This window comes from Ascaphus truei, chromosome 11, assembly GCF_040206685.1.
Source record: "Ascaphus truei isolate aAscTru1 chromosome 11, aAscTru1.hap1, whole genome shotgun sequence".
NCBI lineage: Eukaryota > Metazoa > Chordata > Amphibia > Anura > Ascaphidae > Ascaphus > Ascaphus truei.
In genome coordinates, this window is record NC_134493.1 from 42,876,759 (window position 1) to 42,898,486 (window position 21,728).

Here is a 21,728-nt window from a genome sequence, read left to right on the forward strand (position 1 = left end):
AGCAGCGATGCTCAACTCCAGTCCTCACCCCCCCCCCCCCCTCCCAACAGGTCAGGTTTTCAGGATATCCCAGCTTCAGCACAGGTGGCTCAATCAGTGGCTCAGATTGAGTCACCTGTGCTGAAGCAGGGGTACCCTTAAAACCTGACCTGTTCGGGGAAGGGGGGGGGGGGTTGAGGACTGCTCTAATGCACAGCTTGGGATGTCTGCACAGTAATGTATGACTCAGGTGACATTTCTCTTACACTGAATATTTTCAGTGCTTGTATTATTATATTTCGGGAATCCCACAGGGGTCGTGCTAATAGTTTTGGCCTGACAAATTTACACCTCTTACCAGAACATGCAAATGTGTCGAAAGTGCCAATTCCAGGAGTGAATTTATTCACAGGTAATGATGATACCTTTTGTTGGACCAATATACTGTAATACTTATTCAATATTAAATTAATATTAAATGCTGCTGGTGTGGAGTATATTTGTATACTATAATTCGGAGAGTTTGTTTGTCCGGCTATACAAAGCCACACGCTTAATCCAAGAGACACCAAACGTGGCAAGCTATCTAAGGCCGAGCTCATACACTCCGCTTGCTTGCGAGAGCGCGAGCGCTTATTGTGCCGCGCAGCTGTACCACAAGCGATCTCTGCTCAAAGTGTTTTCAGGTGGGGGGAGAATGGCAGAGGCGTGGCTATGAATAAATATCCTAGAATTTGTATTGTTTAATACACTCTATTACAAGCTGAATACAAACAGATATTTCTTCCTGTGTAGTATATGCTCAACAGTGTCGTGATTGTTTGCTACATAGCTAAAATGATTGTGAAACCAATCTTTCTATCAACCAATTAAAGCATAGACACAGGTATAATATATGGTCTTTTTTCTACCCCATTATACCCTTGATGAAGTCTGGTAAAGACGAAACGTGTAGGGTGCCATAAGCAGTGGTTGACAAATCACCAAAAAATCTACTCGCCACACAAAAAAATCTACTCGCCACCTAGTACCAAACGTGTGCTGCTTGGGCCAATATTTACTCGCCCGGGGGTTAAATCCACTCGCCCGGGGCGAGCAAATGTATAGGTTTGTCGAACACTGGCCATAAGTATACCCTTTTGTACATTGTTTATGTCTTATTGTATGGTGTAACTTTACAATATATACGTTTGAAGGAATTCGAAGTGTTCGAAGTTATTTGTTTCCCATTTCCCAATACAAACTCCATGCACTGAGTGATGGGGGCCTCTCCCCAACATCGAGAGGTGATTTCAAACAGGGAGGAGTCAGATCGGAAAGACGCCGGTGAGAGACGGGACGACTTGGTGACAGAACCGAGGCGCTGAAACGCCAAAATCCATCGGCAGACTGGATAAGTAACACCATCCTATCAGCGTGGAGGTCCCCATACTACCGGGAGTCAGGAGCAGTCTACAACAGAGGTGGTGGCGAATTTCTCTCCCAGCTAAAGTTACAGGTACCGGCTTCACTTTCCAATTTTGGGACACTAAGTAAAAAGGTATTTAATCAGTGGGCTTTACCACAGAGACACCCTGAAGATACCAGATAAATTCCTGTAAAACTCTACACTTTTTTACTACTTGTCACATTGAAAGTTTTTACTAACATTCTATACGTGAAATTGTTTCACGTTCCAGTGATATTGAGACTTTCTAGTGCATATGTAATTTGTTCAGGACATTATATGATCTACTATCAACATCTACTATCCGTCCTTTCTCCATAAGGTTCTGCACAATTTTGGACCCTGTCATGTTTCTGCACTATATATTATACAGTATATACATATTCAGTCCACTGGTAGGCATGGGCGGGAGGAGTGCAGGTGTGAAGTAATTGCTGATGGAGTTAAAACCTCATGTAACCCATGGTAGCGTAGCACCTCTGCGTAGCTTGTGTGTGGTGCGCCTCACTCGTGACATCATGGGGTAAAGCCTGAGCGAGATCCGTGTGGTGTCCCCCAGCCTGGTAGAGCAGCACGCGTCTGCCGCTTCGTCGGGGGACGCGGTCTAAGCGCGGGACGTACGTTGTCCCCCAGCCTGGTAGCGCGGGGTGCATCACGGGGGGGCGGGGCCGACGGGAAATCCTCACACAATTAGATCCAAGCCAAGCGATATGAACGATATGTCGCGCTGTGGCAACTCGCCCCATCCACTTCTGGTTACAATAACATTGATGAGCGCTCCAAGCCTGGGGTGCCAATGTAGGATAGCCACGGGTCCCACACCCGCGAAAATGTGGTACATTCCTCCCTCAGGAAAGAGGTTATTTGTTCCATAATACTACCCCAAAAGTGACATTCAACCACGTTTAAGGGGGGATCTCCGAGTTTCAACCAATGTGCTGCTGCGCGGGTACCGCAAATATGTGGGGTGTTATTTAATCTTTTCTGCACTAGAGATGGCAGGAGGCATTTTGTTCAACGGGCATCCAAGACTCGCATCTTAAGCGGACATCCAAGACTCGCGTCTTAAGCGGGCATCCAAGACTCGCGTCTTAAGCGGGCATCCAAGACTCGCGTCTTAAGCGGGCATCCAAGACTCGCGTCTTGAGACCAGGATCCCATTGACCAAGGAGAACGTTTGGGATCCCATTGACCAGGGAGAACGTTTGGGATCCCATTGACCGGGGAGAACGTTTGGGATCCCATTGACCAGGGAGAACGTTTGGGATCCCATTGACCAGGGAGAACGTTTGGGACCCCAGTGGCTTTATGAGATTTGGGACCCCAGTGGCTTTATGAGATTTGGGACCCCAGTGGCTATATGAGATTTGGGACCCCAGTGGCTTTATGAGATTTGGGACCCCAGTGGCTTTATGAGATTTGGGACCCCAATGGCTTTATGAGAGGGTAGAACCAGCAGATGTGGGAGAGAGAACCGTTATTCCTAAAACCTCTAAAACATCTGGGGGTGACGTGTGATGAGATTTACAACAAATGTGCTAGAAACTACTCTAAAGGCACCTGGAAAATAATAAATATTTTATTAAAATGTATAACTTAGTAACCTCAAAATTGGATGATAAACTGTTTAAAAACTCTCCAACCAAATGGAAGAATGACATACCGGGAATTACAGGCAGAACTGCAAATGAAAGCACACGCGCACACACACACACACTCTCTGTATTGAGGAGAGACACACAACTAATATTGCACCAAATGTTTCAGCTAAGTCGGCATAACCAAGGAATATGGACATTTATTTTCAAATACACAGTACAAGTGATCAGTGGAAGGACTTTGTGGTTGTATTGTAGCTTTCCAGGATCTGCTCCTTCTCAGTCTCCGTGCTGGTTGTAATAATTCTTTGTATATATACTGTAGCTTCAAGACCCGGCACATGCCTGATAAAAACGTATGTTTAATGATGTGAGCTCATAGAACGTCCGCGCTTCTGTAACGTATTTCTTTCTTCTCGTTTGCGTCTGTTTCTCTGTGAATTAAATAAAGAAAATGATGGTCTCTTTAACAGATGAACATTTTATAACAAGCAATGCTGTTACCCCATTGCCGTGCTGCTTCTCTTGTTTGTCTCTACATATACAGGTATACGAGTCCAGAAGGGTTATTATGTTAATAATCAGACAGTTCTATCAGACATAGAAAGCAGCTGGTGTTGCTAATATCTGAAGAACTATTTGGACAGTTCTGTTTGGATTATTTGTTGCAGCAACCTACAGTAACCAAGTGTCATCGTTTTAACTCCCGACTCCTACTTTCTCCTTCTTCTATTGGTCATTCAAACCGGGGCAGCAACACCCCAAACACCAGAGGCCTATAATCACCATGTATTATCCTTCCAAGAGTTTGCTTGATGAGGTTAAAGGTTTAATTCCAGAAGGATGTGACTTTGTAGCACTACCATAGACAGTGGATACAATTTGCATCACAAGGCAGAAATTTGGGGGGACGCATATCAATGCTGAAGCACACGGAGGAGTGAAGAAGTACTGTAGCTCTGTGGTCCCAAAACATGCTACGGAAGAGATTGCGCCCAAAACCCACTAAAAATATCTCAGAAAGTGATTACAACACTCACACACTCCAGCGGGACGCCTCGGAGAAACAGAAGAATGGCCTGGCAGGAGGTATTCCGATTTTTGCACAAAGGCGTTACACCCCGTGGCGGAGCGTGAAAATGGCGGCTCCTTGCTTCTATCTCCCCACGTATCCCCAGACTCTGACCTGGAGAAAGAAGAGGAGACAGGAGTATCTAGGAGAGATGTGGAGGATCTGCTCACAAGTATCACCTGAACATATCAGACAGAGCTCCACAAAGCAGTCGTAGAGATTAGACTGGAAATGATCTCCTAGGGGGAGAGAACAGAACCTGAGCCCACAATGCAGGAATCTCTTCAACTACCAACTGAAGCTGAAGATAAAATGAAGGAATAAATGTCTTAAAAGAACCTTAAAAATCAATGATCTTAGAATTAGAAATATAGCAGAGACTATAGCACCCGAGAGCCCCCAACACTACCCCAAAATACTCTTCATTTACACAGTCCCTTCATTGGACGAGGTGTCCCTGCAGATTGGCCTCTCCTTAAAGAGGCAATGCAAGGCGGCACATATTTGTGCTAATTAGTTTTTCTATACGGTTGAAGTAGCGGTGTCCAGTATTTAGTGACATATCTTAGCGTTAAGGATTCTATATAATATATGTTATATGTATAAACTTGATGTGTGTGTGTGTGTATATATATATATATATATATATATATATATATATATATATATATATATATATATATATATATATTACATTCAACTGTTTTTTAATAGGGGATTGCCTTCCCACTGCCCTAAGTGTATTCACCTGTTAGCATTTTAATTAGATTAGGATAGGTGGTATATAGGGCACCTCCCATTATGAGACTCCTGAGGAAGCTGATGCAGTGAAACGCAGATGGCCCAAATGGGGTTTCCTGCTGTCCCATGCTGATCCTGCTATACCTGTCTCCCAGAATCAGTGCTGCCGGATGCGACGTCACAAGCGGTCGCGATTCCCGGGTTGGCGGGCGGTGGTGAGATTTCGGCACTCTGAAAAGAGTATAAACCTCTAACTCAATGTGAATTGTAACCTGTTACACTGCGAGTGCGTATGTGTTTGTGCCTTTTATGTCCATACTAGCTGAGAGACCCGGCGTTGCCCGTGAGTTACATTTAGCGCTAGGAAAAGGGGGGGGGAGAGGGGGGGAAAAGGAGGGGAGGGGGACGGGGAAAAAGGAGGGATGGGGGGGGACAGTGGACAGGAGGGGGGGACAGTGGCTGGGGGGAGGGGGGGACAGTGGCCGGGGGGAGGGGGGGACAGTGGCCGGGGGGAGGGGGGACAGTGGCCAGGGGGAGGGGGGGACAGTGGCCGAGGGGAGAGAAGGGGGGGGACAGTGGACAGGAGGGGATGGGAGGGGGGGAGAGTGGACAGGAGGGGATGGGAGGGGGGGATGGGAGGGGGTGAGAGTGGACAGGAGGGGATGGGAGGGGGGGAGAGTGGACAGGAGGGGGGGGAGAGTGGACAGGCGGGGGGGGGGACAGTGGAAAGGACAGTGGACAGGAGGGGATGGGAGGGGGGGAGAGTGGACAGGAAGGGATGGGGGGGGGAGAGTGGACAGGAGGGGGGGGGAGAGTGGACAGGAGGGGGGGGGAGAGTGGACAGGGGGGGGGAGAGTGGACAGGAGGGGGGGTGACAGTGGACAGGAGGGGGGGTGACAGTGGACAGGAGGGGGGGGTGACAGTGGACAGGAGGGGGGGGCAGTGGACAGGAGGGGGGTTGTTTTGCTTTAAATTGACGGGTCCCTCCTCTCCACTCCCCCTGTATCTTTCTCCGCTCCTGACCCCCCCGCCATGTGTAGCTCCGGTCCCCACTCTACAGTGTCTGAGACACAGTGTAACACACACACACACGCACACAGACACACACACAGTGTCCCACACACTGTCACGCTGTGACACACACACACACACACTCACCTCTCCTTCTGGCCGCCGCCATGATAGTTAGTCCGCGAGGGAGGAAGGGGTCCTTCCGTCCGCCGCCATCTTAGGTGCCGCGTGGCAGCGGTAGGCTGCCCTGGCCTATGCCTGTCCCTGCGCCAGGGAGGTGAGTGGGAGGTGAGTAGAGGGAGCGGGAGGTGAGTGGAGGGAGTGGGAGGTGAGTGGAGGCAGTGGGCAGGGCAGCCTCTGTGCCGGGGAGGTGAGTGGAGGGAGTGGGAGGTGAGTGGAGGCAGCGACAGGCTGCCCTGCCCACTGCCTGTCCCCGCGCCAGGGAGGTGAGTGGAAGGAGCGGGAGGTGAGTGGAGGGAACGGGAGGTGAGTGGAGGCAGCGGCAGGCTGCCCTGCCCACTGCCTGTCCCCGCGCTGGGGAGGTGAGTGGAGGGAGCGGGAGGTGAGTGGAGGGAGCGGGAGGTGAGTGGAGGCAGGCTGCCCTGCCCACTGCCTGTCCCCGCACCGGGGAGGTGAGTGGAGGCAGCGGCAGGCTGCCCTGCCCACTGCCTGTCCCCGCGCCGGGGAGGGAGGTGAGTGGAGAGGGAGGTGAGTGGAGCGGGAGGTGAGTGGAGAGGGAGGTGAGTGTGATGGGGGGGGGAGAGGACAGAGAGAGAGGTGTGTGTGTGTGTGTCCCTGTGTGTCCTTTGGCCCGTCACTCCGCCTCAGGCCAATGAGAGGTGTGCGGGGGCGGGCGGGCCAAGGGACCAATGAGATTGCCGCTAGGGACACAGGCCATGCAGACATACAGTGCTTTCAGAAATATATAGTAGATAAACACATTTGCCTATACTACCTGCACCATGGGTTTGCCAGATCTTTCCTCGGCGGTGGATTTCGGCTATAAAGCTGGAAATACAGATGGACACCAGAGAGGATTCTTAGGCTGGTCGCCGATGTCTCACAAAGACTGTTTGTATTGAGTATACCATCTGAATAAAAACAGCAATCATGTGACACTTGCAGGAGATTTGAGGTGAATCGACCTTTCTCAAAACAAATTCAAGTGAAACAGTGACACACACACACTCACTCTCATACACACACTCACTCTCACACACACACACACACACTCACACACAGCGGGAAGGTGCGGAGGAAAGAAAAGGTACACACAGAAAACACCATCCTTACTGTTAGTAACTATTATCTAAATAACAATCACTATTTGCACACGTGTGTGTGTGTGTGTGTGTGTGTGTGTGTGTGTATGCGTAATTCCATGCTGGGGAATAACAAAGGTATACAAGACTGTGTGTGACTGGGGCTTGTTTCATTGTTGTGAGCGGAGGTTAAACAGTGACAAAATGTTACTTCTGAAACAAAATACGGTGTAATTGTGCATTTACACAGCCATACAATATGACACAGCCAAGATAGACTCACTTAAATACTCTAAACACATTCACTTGGCTAATAATTAAGGGAGGGGTCTGCCTATTCTAGTTAGACGTACCAAGCAGTGGTTCATTAAATTTAAGTTCTGTTGCAATGGGGGTTAAGTTGATAGAAGAATTCTAGTTAGACGTACCTGTGTGAAGAAATGAATCAGAATGTTAGACCAGGTATTCAGTATGCATCCATGTTCATGTTTAAAGATACACAGATGATGATGATAACTCAAGTATTAACTCCACAGACTCTTTATTGGTGACACTTGAAATGTTACACAGCCAAATTCTATTCTACTATTCCCTAAAATGCCACCTGGTATGGATAACCTCAGTATATGGAGGCCATTTCCCCATATCCACACATGCCCACTTATCTAAATTCAGTCTGGCCTTCCATTTATCCATTGGGATAAGTCATTGTATGAGTATTTAGCTGAGAGGTAGGTGAAGCTTTCTTACAGAGCCCATTATTTATAATACACTTCCTGGCAGCCAAGAGGATCAAGTCAATTCATTTCATGACTTCTAATGGACATTCTAACCAGGGTGGCAACACCCCAAACACCAGAGGCCTATAATCTACATGTATTATCCTTCCAAGAGTTTGCTTGATGAGGTTAAGGTTTAATTCCAGAAGGATGTGACTTTGTAGCACAACCATAGACAGTACATATAATTTGTATCAGAAGCAGAAATTTGGGGGGACGCATGCCAATGCTGAAGCACACGGACGAGCGAAGAAGTACTGTAGCTCTGTGGACCCAAAACATGCTACGGAAGAGATTGCACCCAAAACCCACTAAAATATCTCAGAAAGTGATTGCAACACTCACACACTCCAGCGGGACGCCTCGGAAAAACAGAAGAATGGCCTGGCAGGAGGTATTCCGATTTTTGCACAAAGGCGGTTGGCCCCGTGGCGGAGCGTGAAAATGGCGGCTCCTTGCTTCTATCTCCCCACGTATCCCCAGACTCTGACCTGGAGAAAGAAGAGGAGACAGGAGTATCTAGGAGAGATGTGGAGGATCTGCTCACAAGTATCACCTGAACATATCAGACAGAGCTCCACAAAGCAGTCACAGAGATTAGACTAGAAATGATCTCCTAGGGGGAGAGAACAGAACCTGAGCCCAAAATGCAGGAATCTCTTCAACTACCAACTGAAGCTGAAGATAAAATGAAGGAATAAATGTCTTAAAAGAACCTTAAAAATCCATAGGCGGTTGGCCCCTGGGCTCTGTATTCAGAGCAGGGAGTCACAGCTATATGTACGGGAGCACTTACTGTATTCAGAGCAGGGGGTCACAGCTATATGTACGGGAACACTTACTGTATTCAGAGCAGGGAGTCACAGCTATATGTACGGGAACACTTACTGTATTCAGACCAGGGAGTCACAGCTATATGTACGGGAACACTTACTGTATTCAGAGCAGGGAGTCACAGCTATATGTATGGGAACACTTACTGTATTCAGAGCAGGGGGTCACAGCTATATGTACGGGAACACTTACTGTATTCAGAGCAGGGGGTCACAGCTATATGTACGGGAACACTTACTGTATTCAGAGCAGGGGGTCACAGCTATATGTACGGGAACACTTACTGTATTCAGAGCAGGGAGTCACAGCTATATGTACGGGAGCACTTACTGTATTCAGAGCAGGGGGTCGCAGCTATATGTACGGGAACACTTACTGTATTCAGAGCAGGGAGTCGCAGCTATATGTACGGGAGCACTTACTGTATTCAGAGCAGGGAGTCGCAGCTATATGTATGGGAACACTTACTGTATTCAGAGCAGGGAGTCACAGCTATATGTATGGGAACACTTACTGTATTCAGACCAGGGAGTCACAGCTATATGTATGGGAACACTTACTGTATTCAGAGCAGGGAGTCACAGCTATATGTACGGGAACACTTACTGTATTCAGAGCAGGGAGTCACAGCTATATGTATGGGAACACTTACTGTATTCAGAGCAGGGAGTCACAGCTATATGTACAGGAACACTTACTGTATTCAGAGCAGGGAGTCACAGCTATATGTACGGGAACACTTACTGTATTCAGAGCAGGGAGTCACAGCTATATGTACGGGAACACTTACTGTATTCAGAGCAGGGGGTCACAGCTATATGTACGGGAGCACTTACTGTATTCAGAGCAGGGGGTCACAGCTATATGTACGGGAACACTTACTGTATTCAGAGCAGAGGGTCACAGCTATATGTACGGGAACACTTACTGTATTCAGAGCAGGGAGTCACAGCTATATGTACGGGAACACTTACTGTATTCAGAGCAGGGAGTCACAGCTATATGTACGGGAACACTTACTGTATTCAGAGCAGGGAGTCACAGCTATATGTACGGGAGCACTTACTGTATTCAGAGCAGGGGGTCACAGCTATATGTACGGGAACACTTACTGTATTCAGAGCAGGGGGTCACAGCTATATGTACGGGAACACTTACTGTATTCAGAGCAGGGAGTCAGTCCCAAAGTATTGCAGTGGTGACAATTAACGATGCATTTCATCCTTTCCTTGGATAACGGTTCCACAGCTGGTTCTACAACAGATATGGAATATTTATCAACTAACTATGGTTTCTATAACATGATTACTACCATGAGCTGGGTATATAAATAGGTACGATAAAGTATTGGATACTTACAAATGGACGGATTATCTTGATCGTATATTTACCAAAGTTTGTAACGGAGTCATAGACACTGAAATAATATGTATAGAAACAGAAAGAGATTATCTTACAATTGTAACCCTCTGCAGAAAGAGAGAAAATATGTGATCCCCGCCAAATAACCATGTATTCCTGCAGTACCTTAAGTTCAGATTCAGACAGATGAATGTGGCCACATGGAATCCAGGCAAGAGCTTGATAGGACAATCATGATATATGAGGTCTTCTGCCATTTTTTCCATTAATTCCGATAGCTTGCGGGATAGAGGTCATGACTGTGACCAGCGGAATCTATGTCATGACCAGATCACCATATAAGGCACCAGGTGATGGTGGGCTCTCAGGCAGAGAGCGGATCCGTTGGCTGGAGAAGGCAAGACTGGACTGACTGGAGCATGGCCATAGAGACGTTCGATGTATCACAGAGCTCGTTGATGACAGGTGTTAGGTTGTTGATGACAGGTGTCATGGAGGATTGTCCGGAAAACACAGTACAAATGGACAAGGCAGAAACAAAGGTCAGACAGGCTGAGGTCAGACAGGCTAAGGGTCAGTGGAGGCTGAAAGCAGGAGCGATGTTAACAGGCTGTGGCCAGAGCAGGCTGAGGACAAGACTGTTCAGGTAGCAGGTTGAATGAATCATTAATGTTCCAAAACCAAGACTGGATACAATGGGACAAACACCACTGATGTAGCAACCAGGAAGAGGAAGCAGTCAGCTTTTCAAGGAAGCCAGGTGGTGTATCCAGGAGGCTGAGTGGTAGCAGGTGTGAGAAGGCGGAGTGTACTGAGGCAAGAGAGCTATCCAGCAGCTGGTTTAGTTCACTACTAGAGCTCCTGCCCTAAAGAGCAGGTTTTGTGGATTCGGATCCCTCCGGGCCTGACACTATGATAGTGTGATGGGACTCATCTCCGATCAGGAAGTGGACCCGCAGGGCTGAGGTATGGATGCCAATTAACAGTCCAGAGCCCAGGGATAGAGTCCTGTTAGAGGATCCGTAGTCGGTAAGCCAGGCAAAGGGTCAGGGCAGGCGGCAGACTGCGAAGTCGGTATCACATAGAAACAGAATGAGTGTGATGCTCTAAATTGAGACCAGTCCTTGTTGGACATCCAGTGTAATGTAGGTCCACAAAGGGTTAACCTTAACAACGTTGGAGTGCCCCCAATGAAGTTGATTGACAACTGGTGGGACAAATGTGGAGTCAGCCAGACCCTCACTAAATTACAGTATCACAAACCCAGACCAGTGTTATAGGAATAAGTGGTCAATGACCATGGTACGCAGGATTAAATGAAAAGCACTGTGGCTTTTTACCTGTACTACCAAGGGGGCACTCGTGTCGTCAGCGGCGTGCAATCCATCTTGTGATGATCCAGAGGAATAGAGAGCGTTGATGGCGCACTGCCAGGGAATCCTGAGAGAGTCACTCAGGAACAAGAAACAGCCAGGCCACTCCAAAGATGAAAAAATGGTGTGAGGTTTATTGCATGCTGATAAACACACAGGTATTGGACAGGTAAACGCACCTACGCGTTTCGTACTAAGTGTACTTTATCAAGGTGACCAGAGTGCTCTAAAACTGCTAATTTATACTTACCCAGACCGCTGCCAAACCAATAGGCTGCCGCGTCACCTTCGCGCGTCTCGCAGAATGGAGGCGGCTAATCCAGTGGCCTGTGTGTGCGAAATCGCGCGAGAGTGGTGCGCGCGCATCCATAGGATGGGCAGTGTGGGCAAAGTGTACATAGACATGGCTGTGCTTTCGACTTCGGTCCACCGAGTGACGTCACAGCCGCGCGCCATGTTGAGTGGGCGCGCCAGTGTGACGTCATATTCAGTAGACCGACCGAGTCTCAAGTGGTGTGTTTTTTTACAACAAAAATAACTTTATTAAACAGACAATGTGAAACGGACAAATAAATAGAATTATATAAAGAAAAAATATATACAATGGAGATACAAATAACTACAAATAACTAGTTGCTATGTAAGCAGCAACCCTATGCAACTGTATAGGAGAGAAAGTAGAAAAAAGGTACATTCGAAAATCTATGTATATTAAGGTGATAGATAGGTCATACAGGGATAGTAATATATGTTACAGTATATGGATTTAGGTAAGCATAATTGAGTATCTTTAATTCAACATACCAAATCCTTTAAATCACAACTAATGTATCCCATGGCCCATCAAGACATTGTTTGAACTACACATATTTGGTATTATTTCATAAAATGTACCCATACAGTTGGTATGCATAGGGAAAAATTAAAACACCTTGTTTATCGGAGGAAAGAACAGTATATGATATGGAGATCATATAAAAAATGTATATTCATAATAATCATAACATCCTTACATGTAATAAATTCATACAATATAAAGTATAAAGCATTGACATCAGTACTGTTCATAACAGAGGAACATTAGAATATAGCAGAAATTTTATCTCATTTCTATGTTACATATTAAGTTTTATCTCATATAGCATGTTGATAATTTTATAGTTATGAACACCGAGTGGGAAATTCAAATCTGTTTCCAATATATATGGTTAATTATAAACATATTTAATGATAATATAGAAAATATGATAGTGAGCTAGTATTTACAATGATATATATTTAAACTTATGGGCATAGGAATATGCTCTCCCCCTCACGTGCACCGCTCCCGGACGGAGGGGAAGCGCGGCGCGGGACTCCCCCTCACGTGCGCCGCTACCGGAGAGGGGAAGCGCGGCGCGGGACTCCCCCTCACGTGCGCCGCTACCGGAGAGGGGAAGCGCGGCGCGGGACTCCCCCTCACGTGCGCCGCTACCGGAGAGGGGAAGGGCGGCGCGGGACTCCCCCTCACGTGCGCCACTACCGGAGAGGGGAAGCGCGGCGCGAGACTCCCCATCACGTGCGCCGGCTCCCGGACGGAAAGGAAGCGCGGCGCGAGACTCCCCATCACGTGCGTCGGCTCCCGGACGGAGGGGAAGCGCGGCGCGAGACTCCCCATCACGTGCGTCGGCTCCCGGACGGAGGGGAAGCGCGGCGCGGGACTCCCCCTCACGTGCGTCGGCTCCCGGACGGGTCTCCTGCCACTCTTGCCCCCCCCCCAGCTTCCCGAACTCACCTCCTGCCCCAGCCAGATGCCACGGGGTCAAGGTAAGTCACCCACCGTCTCCCACCCACGCACTGTCACCCAGTCACCCACCCAGTCACCCACACACCCACCCAGTCACTTTCACCCAGTCACCCACCCACCCAGTCACCCACCCACTCACTCAGTCACCCACTCAGTCACCCACCCACTCAGTCACCCACCCACCCAGTCACTTTCACCCAGTCACCCACCCACTCAGTAACCCACCCACTCAGTAACCCACCAACCCACTCACTTAGTCACCCAAAAACTCACTTAGTCACCCACCCACTCACTCAGTCACCCACCCACTCACTCAGTCAAGTCACCCACCCACCCAGTCAAGTCACCCACCCACCCAGTCACCCACCCACCTACCCACCCACCCAGTCACCCACCCACCTACCCACCCAGTCACCCACCCACCTACCCAGTCACCCACCCACCCAGTCAAGGGTCCCACCCACCCACCCAGTCAAAGTCACCCACCCACCCAGTCAAGTCACCCACCCACCCAGTCAGTCACCCACCCACCCACCCAGTAACCCACCCAGTCACCCACCCACACACCCACCCACCCAGTCACCCACCCAGTCACCCACACACCCACACACCCACCCAGTCACTTTCACCCAGTCACCCACCCACTCAGTCACCCACCCACCCACTCACCCACCCACCCAGTCAAGTCACCCACCCACCCACTCAGTCAACTCAGTCACCCACCCACTCACCCACCCACTCAGTCACCCACCCAGTCACTCAGTCACCCACCCAGTCACTCAGTCACCCACCCAGTCACTCAGTCACTCACCCATTCAGTCACCCATTCAGTCAGTCACCCAGTCACCCACCCATTCAGTCAGTCAGTCAGTCACCCACTCACCCACCCAGTCACCCACTCACCCACCCAGTCAGTCACCCACTCACCCAACCAGTCAGTCACCCACTCACCCACCCAGTCAGTCACCCACTCACCCACCCAGTCAGTCACCCACTCACCCACCCAGTCAGTCACCCACTCACCCACCCAGTCAGTCACCCACTCACCCACCCAGTCAGTCACCCACTCACCCACCCAGTCAGTCTCCCACTCACCCACCCAGTCAGTCTCCCACTCACCCACCCAGTCAGTCTCCCACTCACCCACCCAGTCAGTCTCCCACTCACCCACCCAGTCAGTCTCCCACTCACCCACCCAGTCAGTCTCCCACTCACCCACCCAGTCAGTCTCCCACTCACCCACCCAGTCAGTTTCCCACTCACCCACCCAGTCAGTCTCCCACCCAGTCAGTCTCCCACCCAGTCAGTTTCCCACCCAGTCAGTCTCCCACCCAGTCAGTTTCCCACCCACTCTCCCACTCAGTCTCCCACTCAGTCTCCCACTCACCCACCCATTCAGTTTCCCACTCACCCACCCATTCAGTTTCCCACTCACCCACCCATTCAGTTTCCCACTCACCCACCCATTCAGTTTCCCACTCACCCACCCATTCAGTTTCCCACTCAAAAACTCAGTTTCCCACTCAAAACAGAGTCAGTGAGTAGCTTTTGCGAGCGCAGGGTTTAAATAGCCCGCCCCATTAGCCCCTCCCCTTGTTGATTCGCGCGCAAATCCACCAAGCCTCGAGGTGGGGGGAAGGAAAGGAAGGCACGTTAAGTACCCCCTGGAGGCACGGGCCATTATGGGCGCGACGGCCCCATTTTGGGACCTCTGCTTCTTCTTTTCCTGTGTCCCCCTCACATTGCCCACCCCCTGCTGCACAGAGACCTTCAGCCTGTGTTATTGGGTATTTGATCTTTGTGGAGCTCCACTTATATTTAAAATTTGCTTGCGGAGCACAAAAGATGGCCGCCGCACGCGCCTGAATAGGAGCGAGCTGAAGGCTGCAGCACAACACCGGGCAACGGAGAAGGAACCTCGTACCCCAACTCAGAGCCGCAGAAGCGGAGACCCCGGCGCAACGACGACAGAGGTATAGAGGGAGGGGGGGACGGTTCAGGACGGACCGGAGAGGGCCCCACAGACAGGAGGGGGCGGGAGGCGGCCACGTGGGAGTCGGAGCCCCTCTGGGGAAGCGCAGAGCTAGACACCATTAATCCCCCAACCTGTGCCCACCCCCCCCTTCCGCTGTAGCAGAGAAAGTAGGAGACCCCTCTCTGCAAGGAGAAGTGAAGGGGGCAGACCAGCTAGGATCGAGAAGAGCCCCTCTGCTGCAGCCGTCTCCTACCTTGTAACCCAAGATGGCCGCCACTGGCCCTTAAAGGGAGAAAGACCCAGACAAAACAACCACTATAAACAAAGTAATAAAAACCACAGCCCAAGGGGGCCTGAAAAGCGCTGAAAGTTACACACAGCGAAAAAGGCGAATAATAAAGAGCGGAGTGAATGAGCGCCCGCGCCCCTCCCCTTCCCCCCCCTTTACCCAAGGAGACGAAACAGTGAACCATCTAACTAGTCCCATGGACTAACAAAATGCCCAAGTGTGGGGGTGCATATGTGGGATAGCTGCGAGCCCAGAAAAAACGACAAGAACCACCCTCAGCTCCCCATATCCAAGATAACCTAGCAACCAATATAGAGGAGGAAGACCCAGACCTGATTGTTCTCTACAGCCCATAGCTGAACACAGACGGCATGGCCCCTCCTAAAAAGACAGGGAAGTCAGAATCTTCCACGTTCTTCACTAGAAGGAACGTGGCGCCCACACCAACGGGCAAAGATAAAGCTGCAGAAGCTCAAGATCGCTCAGACTCAGACTCAGGGTCAGAAGCAGATAGGCACCCAGATATCAGGAAAGAATTAAAAACCTGGGTTAAAGAAATTAAACAGGCGTTTCACGAGGAGTTACAAACCGCAATGAAGAGCCTACACACCAAGATTGTAGAGGTAGAGGAGCAGACGACAGGACTGGAGGAGGCCATGGAGACAGTCACCGAAGGACAAGCGGCAACAGATGAGGACATAACCCAAATGAAAAAACAGATCTCGCGCCTTCAAGACGCCCAAGAAGAGGCAGAGAACAGATCGAGAAGGAACAATCTTAGAATTCGCAACATCCCGGAGACAGTCCTTAACGAGGAAATCAAGCCATACCTAAACAGACTTTTTCGGAGCATACTCCCAGAAATCGCCGAAGCAAAGCTGGAACTTGACCGAGCCCATAGAATCTACAGGCCGAGAGAATTTGAAAACAGAGGGCCCAGAGACGTAATCACAAGGTTCCATTACTTCTCTACCAAAGAGGAAATCTATACCAAAGTCAGAAACCTAGATAAAATCTCCTTTGAGGACACGGAACTGCAAATTTTCCCGGACCTCTCACCAATAACCATGGCCAAAAGGCGAGAACTCAAGAAAATCACAGGCTATCTGAGAAGCAGAGACGTCAGGTATAGATGGGGCTTCCCCTTCCGTCTCCAAGCCACCAACAAAGGCAAACAGGCCACCCTACGAACCCCAGAGGAAGACCCAGAATTCATCGCAGCGCTAGGACTGGAGATCCCGGAAGAACTACGAAGTGATACAGGGAAAACTTTTCCACGACCAAGGCGTGAAAGGTGGTCCAGGGTGACAACTAACCCAGGATAACCCATCAAGCCCCAAGAGCTGAGGCTTAACAACCAGAACACGGCAAAACCACGAGAGTACAAGAGAGACATTCCTACCTCAACTGTAACCCCCAGCCCCGAAACTGTATGCTGTTCCAAATACAAAGACACGAACTAACGGGAGCGGGAGGAGGGAGGGAAAAAGGTTTTATAGAAGGGAAGGGAAAAAGAAAAAGGAAAAAACACAGTACAACTAGATAACTGAGAGCACAAGGTTTAAGCCATTATTAAGCCTCTATAGATTTGATCTAGCTCAGATAGTTGAAGGAAAAGGGAGAGAAAGGAATTTCTGTTCTTTTTTTTGTTCTATTTACTGTGTTTAAAACTGTTTAACATGTTTGACCCAGAAGTTTGATTGTTGTATTTCCCCCCACCACACCTGTGTTTTAGTTCCAGTCAGTCATAGCAGAAAAGAAGGTTGATCAACAACACGACTAGCCGTCGGAATTCCAAACGGAGCTGACTACAGTTTACAGACTACAAACCATACTCTCCAGACTGCAAGTACCACATTGCACCCCACACACACTTTCCCCCTTTTTTCTTGACCCTGCATGTCCCCGACACCCCAAACGCAGAGTCAAAGGCCCAAAGCACCAGAGGGCACCACTCCACCCCTTGTTAAAAACCCCCAAGGTTATTTTTGTTCCCCCCCAATGTTCTCCCCAGTTCATCCACACTGGAGTACACCTAAATGCACACAACTTGGCACAACCAAAACAATAGTTGGGATAAGGTCCCGCAATCCGAAAAATCACCACAGGGCACCCCCTAACAACAAGCTCCCTCCGGCAAACACTCGCGCACGAAATTTTAAACCAACATATGGCTAAAGTACTAAAAATAACAACGCAGAATGTCAGAGGACTGAACTCTCCCATGAAAAGGAGACTACTGTTCAGAGACCTCAAAAACAGACAAAGCGACATACACATGATTCAAGAAACACACCTGAACAGAGCAGACACGATTAGGTTAAAAGACAAAAATTATAACCAAATTTACCACTCACCAGCAACAGACAAAAAAGCGGGAGTAGCCATCCTGATTAGAACTAGTATCCCCTTTGTAGTAGAAAAAATAAAGAGGGACAAGACCGGGCGACTGTTAATTGTATCCGGTAAATTAGGCGCGACAGAACTAACACTTGTTAGCCTATATGCCCCCAACACAGATCAAGAGAGCTATATTAATGAGGCTTTCGAGACGATAAGCCAATATAAGAAGGGTTACTTAATAATTGGAGGGGATCTTAACACCGTTATAGACTGCAATAAAGATCAGGCGAAACACAAGGGCAAAGAGCAAAACTGGAGACGGAACAGCTCAACCGCTCTAAAACAAAGCATAAGACTGGGTGGGCTGGTCGACGCATGGAGGCTAATGAACCCCCTAACCAAAGGGTTTACTTTCTACTCACCCCCGCATAAACAATACACTCGCATTGATTATATATTTGTATCTAGTGAACTGGCGGAGAGGATAATAAAGGCAGAAATAGATAATATAACATGGTCAGACCACGCCCCAGTTACACTAATCATAAGAGACCTACACCAAAGACCGACGGGCACACAATGGCGAATGAACGACCTACTGCTCAGACTACCGGACACTAAAAAAGCTATAGAAAAGGCTATACAGGACTACTTCGCAATAAATGACAACGGGCAAATCAGCGACTGTACACTATGGGCGGCGCATAAAGCTACGCTCTGAGGCAAGATAATTAGTATTGCCTCCCATAGGAAAAAGGAGAAAAACAAAAAGATAAATAAACTAAACAATAGTATTAGAGAAAACGAGGAGACCTACCAACAAAGCCCAACGGACAAAGTTAGAGCAGCGATAGATAAGGATAGATTGGAACTTAAAAATATACTGATTGAAGATACTGAAAAAGCAATGAGGTGGACAAACCAGATCTTTTATGAAAAAAGCAATAAGGCAGACAGGCAATTGGCGGCAAAACTCCGCAATAAAACAGCAAACCTCAATATATACAGCATAAAAACCAAACAAGATAGCCTAACACTCAATCCGGTTGAAATCAATAAAGAGTTTGTCCAGTACTATAGTAACTTATACAACTTGACAAACCCCGACAAAGCTAATAAGAGGCTCGAAGCAAAGTTAGACGAATATATAAAAAACACAAAACTATCCAAACTAGACGAGTTAGAATCAGCCCAACTAGGAACCCCGATAACAGCAGAGGAGGTCACAGCAGCCATTAAATCCCTCAAGAACTCCAAAGCCCCGGGCCCAGACGGGTTTACTAATTTCTATTACAAGAAATTCGAACACACGTTGAAGCCATATCTGATCCGCTGGTTCAATAAGATCCTAGACGGAGAAGCACCACCAAAAGAGTCCCTAAAGGCCTCTATCATTGTAATACCAAAGGAAGGAAAGGACCCGACGTTATGCTCCAGTTATAGGCCCATCTCTCTGATAAACACAGACATAAAACTATTCGCCAAAATTTTAGCAACCAGGTTGAACAGAGTATTAAATTCCTTGGTACACCCCGATCAAGTGGGGTTTACCCCAGAACGGCAGGCCTCTGATAACATCAGGAGAGTAATCAACATTATCCACAACAGTAACAAAAACCAACGCCCTACCCTGATTCTAGGGTTAGATGCTGAGAAAGCTTTTGACCGGGTGGCCTGGCCCTTTATGTTCCGGGTATTCAGAGAGATGGGCCTACATGGAAACTTTATTAAAGGCATAAAGGCGCTATATTTCAACCCAATAGCCACAGTTCGCACCTCAGGCTACACATCAGAACCATTCGCAGTTTCAAACGGTACCAGGCAAGGGTGTCCACTCTCCCCAATGCTATTCGCTCTGTGCATAGAGGTATTAGCCTCAAGAATACGAGAGAACCAAGGGATAGAGGGTGTCCCAATAGGAAACAACATATATAAAGTGTCGCTATTTGCGGACGACACTTTACTCTCCCTGACTAACCCAGATACTTCATTAAAAAACCTATTTGACGGAGACTTCCGGTGACGTCAGCTGACATGGACGGGTAGTTTGGGAGCTCCGCAGACTCTCCCGTATAAATTACAAATATAGCACCCTTCCACCTAAAACTTCAGCCCAAAACTTACCCCCCCGCGAGGGGCAACAACACCAAGATGTCCAAGCAAGCGAAGAAACCCGCAGCACAAGCGGTTGCAAAGCTATTCTCGCCACACCAGAGAAGCCCGGACACGCAGCCTGTAATCCAAGATGGCGGAGGCGCACGCGGTGACCACGCGCAACAGGGCAGAGCAGCCCGACAAAAGGAGGCCCAGGCGCAGGAAGAACCGATCACCAGAGCCTTTATGGAAGGACTCATGGCACAACAGCACACAAAGCTGCAGGCCTCTCTACAATTAGAAATAAAGACAGCTGTTACTGGCCTGACACAGCAAATAAATGGCCTGGCAGACAAAACAACAGCCCTAGAGGGCGTGATGGAAGAGTCCCAAAGGCGCCAGACAGAGGCAGAGAAAGAAATTTTCCTGCTGCGGGAGGAACTGGGGCAGCTCAGGGAAGCGCAGGAGGACCAGGAGAACCGGGATAGGAGGCAAAACCTCCGTATCCGCAACATCCCGGAGACGGTTCTCCCTGGCCTCCTCCGCCCCTACCTAGTGGACCTCTTTGGGTCAATATGCGACTCCCTGCAGGACTGTGATCTAGAGATAGACCGAGCCCACAGAGCCCTGGGGCCCCGCTCTGAAGACCCAAGCAGAAGACGCGATGTAATTGTGCGTTTACACAGTTACACTACAAAAGAAAAGATAATGGCGGCGAGTAGGGGAATAGAAACACTCACCTTCCAAAATGAACACCTCCAGATATTTTCTGACCTGTCCAGAATAACGGTGTTGAGGAGAAAAGAAATGAAGCCCCTAACAACCTTCTTGCAGGAAAACGACATCAGATATCGTTGGGGGTTTCCTTTCAGGCTCACCGCAAATAACAAGGGCAAATACCTTACAATAAAACACCCAGAGGATATGGCCCCGTTTGCACGAGCCCTCGGCCTAACGCCGCCAGCTACTTGGACTCCGGACCAGAACCGCGTCCCAGCCCAGCAAGAAGAAGAGCGAGACAACAACCCGGAGCCGGGGCGGAGAGAGGCCTCATCCCGGATGAAGACATCCAGACGGTGAGCTGACCAGCGATGCACGCGGCTTCCGCCCAACATGGATACCGCAGCTCACTCACCAGCTGGAGTGGAGCATGGAGAGCCGCCCCCTCGGTCCCAGCTGGCGGGATCCTGCAGAGCTGGACTCCAGCGGATCACCGCCCTAGACGGAGGGTGCCACCGACAAAAGAGGCTTACAGCTGAAGAAATCCACACTCTGCAAGTCAAAAGTCAGCATGCTCCGAGTTAAAGAGCTTAAGCTCGAGCTGCCGGGGTCTGAGGAATCGAGCTCCACGGGCTTGGGCGACGGGGGGTTGGCATTTTTGCGGGGGGGGGGGGGGGGGGAGAAGAGGACGGCTGCAGCTCAAGGAGGGCAGCAAACTGTAAGTACTTTTCGCCCCCCCCCCCCCCGCCCCCTCCTGGAGGGACCCGACCCTCGCTGGGATATCGCCTAAGCGCGTGTCCCATGGGGGTTGGAGGAACCCCCCGGAACCGCAAGACTGTGCCTCACGCTAGACTCAAGCTAAAGCAGACTTTTAGCAAAAGTATAGCAAAGTTTTTCTAATTTTTTTTTTTTCCTCTCTTTTTTGCACTTTATTAGCAAAGTTAACGGTTTACTGCACTGCAAGCTTTACAAATACGAACAGGGTGTAAATAAATGAGAGATGGGTCCCCCCACCCCTTCGTCCTGACCCCCCCACCCTCAACCAGCCTTACCCCCCCCCCCG

At 49.2% G+C, this 21,728-nt stretch overlaps 2 long non-coding RNA genes across 4 annotated transcripts in view; both read right to left on the reverse strand.

Moving 5' to 3' along the window:
• Positions 1 to 3,094: 3,094 nt before the first annotated feature.
• On the reverse strand, positions 3,095 to 8,637 carry LOC142463318 (uncharacterized). The gene is made up of 7 exons (XR_012787405.1): positions 8,606 to 8,637; positions 8,235 to 8,380; positions 7,464 to 7,538; positions 6,804 to 6,939; positions 4,982 to 5,068; positions 4,065 to 4,210; positions 3,095 to 3,458 (listed from the first exon to the last, which is right to left on the reverse strand). It is a non-coding gene; the product is annotated as an uncharacterized LOC142463318 (long non-coding RNA).
• An 817-nt stretch (positions 8,638 to 9,454) lies between these two features.
• The window catches only part of LOC142463319 (uncharacterized), a 16,714-nt gene continuing 4,440 nt past the window's right edge, over positions 9,455 to 21,728 (reverse strand). Inside the window, exons 1-4 of one of the 3 annotated variants that reach the window (XR_012787408.1) lie at positions 11,709 to 12,621; positions 10,251 to 11,563; positions 10,083 to 10,140; positions 9,488 to 9,977 (exon numbers count right to left, since the gene is read on the reverse strand). This is a non-coding gene — a long non-coding RNA (uncharacterized LOC142463319). Of the gene's footprint in view, positions 9,978 to 10,082; positions 10,141 to 10,250; positions 12,622 to 21,728 lie in introns of those variants that run through there. The other 2 variants (XR_012787406.1, XR_012787407.1) reach the window with 2 other exon arrangements.